This window comes from Numida meleagris, chromosome 4 (genome assembly GCF_002078875.1).
Source record: "Numida meleagris isolate 19003 breed g44 Domestic line chromosome 4, NumMel1.0, whole genome shotgun sequence".
In the NCBI taxonomy this organism is placed as follows: Eukaryota; Metazoa; Chordata; class Aves; order Galliformes; family Numididae; genus Numida; species Numida meleagris.
In genome coordinates this window covers 53,867,884-53,872,119 of record NC_034412.1, presented here as the reverse complement: position 1 = coordinate 53,872,119, position 4,236 = coordinate 53,867,884, and the positions used below count along the sequence as shown (strand labels likewise).

Genomic DNA, 4,236 nt, shown 5'->3' with positions numbered 1-4,236 from the left:
ATTAGATCTTCTGAGTCACACACAGACAGCTGCTTTTTCCGCTAGGATGCTCATCTCCCTAGGGAAAGCACACTTCTAAATGTGATGTTGTCTTCTACCACAGAAAGAGAGAAGAAACATCTCCAAACTCTCTCTAAGAATATGAAAAATATCTTCATAGCATAATTCAAAATAATCTTATTATCCAAAAAAATGAAGTCCCTTTTGAAAAAGCATGAAATTATAAAATGGTATTAAAAATAATAACAGGGCACCATTCTGGCAAACATTTTCATGAGGTGGGAAAAAACTCTCATGAAAAGAAGTGAAGATTTCTGTTTGTTATTGCATCACAAAGGAAACTTGAAGAACAGCTGAATAACTGGTTCTGGAAACAAATGTTCCACATCTTGCTCTAAGTCTCCACCTGTGAAGACATGGGGAAGTATTTGTTCTGTTTGTGGAATCAAGTGTTTGGTTGTGCAATGATTTTCATATGTTTATCACATCTAAACAATAACAAGGTCGTATGGTACCAACTGATTCTATTTACATTATAATTTAGCCATTACTTTTTTTTTTTTTTTTCTGGAGAGGATGCTTGCCAGAGGCAAACGACTGCTTTTCAAAATACCTTTTATTCTGACACAGAAAACAAAGGCCCTGGCAATAGGGAAGGGAAAAAATCTAGATTCATTAAAAAGAAGCAAGGTCAGCGCAGCATGAAGAGAATGCTGTATAATGTAGATGAAACTGGCAGTAACACTAATGCTTAAAGTTCTCTGACACGTCTTGTTACAAGATCTTTCTTTCAATTACTCATAGCTTTGCCAAATTAACTAGTTTGCCAGAAATTCCTTTGCTAGGTGTTTACCTCAGGCTGTTTGTTTTTGTTGTTTTTCTGCAGGTGGGGCTTCAGAAATAATGTTCCATTGTTTCTGAAAATTGGAAACAGATTTTATTACAAAAAACACATTTGCTTCCCCCTATTAAAAGTAAGTGAAAAGTCAGATTTGAACAACTTTTTCAATGAGTGGCAGTAATGTTATGGAAATGCAGTTCAATTTCACACTGGTAGTTCAGAAGATAAAAAGTTTCCACTGTCCTTACAGGAAAAAAAAAAAAACAAAACAGAAAATCTTCAATGCAACACACTTGATCAAATCATATTGAGAAATTAGCAACTGTATGGCAGTATCTTCTGATATCTTCTGAAAGCAAGGAATCAGCAGTGAGATTCACTCCTGACAAAGAAAGGAGGCTGTAAAATAGAAAGCTGAAACCCTAACTGGCAGCAAGGGACTGAGCATCTGAAAAGAGGAAGAGATGGCTGCAAAAGCTGAAGTTAGATGAGAAGCTTTTGGAAGACTGGTGCAATCAGCTGTAACTGGAAAACTCAAAAGAGCAGAAAAAGAGGTAAAATGAAAAACCAACTTAGGATGAAGAGAAACCAAGGGGCAGGGAGAGAAAATTGCTATTGAACCACTTTGAAAAACAACTGGGAGTAAACTACCTCTGAGGATCCCAACATGTCTGAACTGGGAATTGGGTCTGCTTTTCTAGAGTCTGCATTTATCAGCTATGACAGCCAAAAGGTCTCTGCTGTTCATTCAGAAATGTCTGTGTAACACAGCATCACAGAATTTCAGCTATTTTACAGTGCTACAAATAATCAAAGCTGCAGAAATGACAAACACTTCTGTTATAGACAAGCACTCAAGATCTAGGCAATACACCTTTAAGGTTGTCCATATAATCTTGATATTGCCCTTTTGTGACACTGCCTTTGCTGTGTAACGTATCATTAGAGCTAATTTCTGTTCTGCAGGTCTTCAAGGATCACCATTAGAGATGTGTGTCATTGCTATGGCAAACACTGGGAACCTCAATGAATCCAGGTGACAAGCTTTAGGAAGAAAAAGGAACATTAACAACTGCAGCTCAATGACAACCACAATACCTCAGTCCCAGAAAGACTCATTTCAAACCAACCCAAAATTAAGTCTTTTCTTTTGATTTTTCACTAACAGAAATATTATCTAAAAGGATGCTTTCCTCAATGTATATACTTATAAAATCATATTGCTCAGCAAGAGTCTGATTCGTGGCACTAAAAAGTACGTTATTATGATTGTCCAGACCTTGAAGAGACAAATCTAAAAGTAAAAGCAGAACCAGGAATAGAGAAATGTTTAGGTTTGGCAGGTGACAGCAGGGGGTACACTAAGGAAACATGTCTGTCTCAAAGCTACAATTACTGTCAAATAGTGAAAAGAAAAAAAAAAAAAAAAAGAAACAGGTACAGGACAAGAAGTATTAGTTATCGCATACAACTGCAGTACTGCAGACAACGTTGGCATGACCATTGCACCCTGGAGAGTCCACAAGATATATTCCTTACATAAATCCACATGACCCCAGCTGAAGAACATATCCTCACCTCCCACCCGCTATAATAAACTTGAGACCTCTAACAAAACAGATCAGCATCCACAGAAACCATAATATGCTTTTTGCAGAAAGGTAAGACTAAATGTATCACCAGATTCCTAGGGCTGGGCAACAGCAGGAGACTTCTTACATGAAAATGTCCACTTTATCCTCTACTCATCTCAAGCTAACGTAGATTATAGCAAAGAGCACTTAAGTGGGTAAATGTGGCATAATGTGTGGAAAGGTTCTAAACATTGCCACGTTTTCTCCAGCACTCACCCAGCTGGAATGGCCATAGCAGAACATGGCTCTTGCTGCTGGCTGAGCACACCTAGATGTGGCAGAACTCGAAGTCAACAGAAGCAACCAGACACAGCGGCAAATAAACTCCCTACCTATGCTCTGCTCTCTTAGCATCACCAGCAACAGTTTCTGGAAAAGATCAGAAATATTTGCAAAATGTTTTACACCTATTGGCATGTCTTTCTTGCAGCAGCCCCTGAGCTACAAGACAAAATAAGCATGCATCCAAAATACCATTCATCAGTTCCTACAGTTTTTCAGAGAAAAGTATTTTCCAGTTTGAAAGGGGAATATCATGTTGTCACTGGAAACACAATACACATTTTCTCTTTTAAAGGGCTGCCCACACTCGTAAGGTACTTCTCACCACCGCACACGAAGAAGCAGGTTGAATCCAGCACGGCTGGTGCCAGGAACTATGCAAGCATTCTCCCAAGCAAAAATCCTTAATTATGATAGCAGAAGTAAAGAAGAAAATAAAGCCCGTTATCAGGAGGCTGACATTTACTTAACTGGAGTTCACACCTGCACTGGAAAAATTCCAGAGATCTGTGAATTAAGAAGGCTGAAACTCAATGGTCTAGAAAAAACACCTGCTTAGAAAAAATGAACAAGTACCTCCAAAAGCTACAGTATGTAATTCAGAATGCAGCCATGTTCCAGTAGGATAACTAGCAAAAGATCTAGGTGACAGAGGGCAGAAGCGTAAGAAGTGAAGAGCACTGGCCAGTGGCAGAACTCTGACTATATCACAGAATTGCAGGGGTTGGAAGGGACCTCAAGAGATCAGAGTTCAACCCCCCGCTAAAGCAGGCTCCCTACAATAGGTCAACACAGGTAGGCATCCAGATAGGTCTTGAATATCTCCACAGAAGGAGACTTCACAACCTCTCAGGGCAACCAGTGCTGTCACCCTTACAGTAAGTTCTTCCACATGGAACTTCCTATGTTCAAGCTTTAGGCCATTGCTCCTTGTCCTATCACTACACACCACTGAGAAGAACCTGGCCTCATCCATTTGCCTCCCACCTCCCTTTAGATATTTATAAACATTTATCAGATCCCCCCTCTGTCTTCTTTCCCTCGGGCTGAAAAGACCCAGGTTACTCAGCCTTTCCTCATACAGGAGATGCTCCAGGCCCTTTATCATCTTTGTGGCCATCTGCTGGACTCCTTCTAGGAGATCCCTGTCTTCTTTGAACTGGGAAGCCCAGAACTGGACACAGTATTCTAAATGTGGCCTCAGCAGGACTGAGTAGAGGGGGAGAATCACTTCCTTCAAACTGCTGGCCACGCTTTTTCATTTTTTAAACGCACTCCAGGATACCAGTGACTTTTTTGGCCACAAGAGCACGCTGTTGGCTCATGGCCAACCTGTTGTCCATCAGAACACCCAGGTCCTTCTCTGCAGAGCTCTTCTCCAGCAGGTCATCCCTTGATGTGGGATGAAGCAAGCTCCCTCTGGTGCAGTGTAAACTGCCTCTCTCCAGCCCCTTGCTTCTCCTCATTGGCTAAGTACCA

At 40.6% G+C, this 4,236-nt stretch overlaps 1 long non-coding RNA gene across 1 annotated transcript; it reads left to right on the top strand.

The window, feature by feature from the left end:
* LOC110399032 lies at positions 892-2,059 on the top strand. The gene is made up of 3 exons (XR_002438840.1): positions 892-974; positions 1,092-1,395; positions 1,808-2,059. It is a non-coding gene; the product is annotated as an uncharacterized LOC110399032 (long non-coding RNA).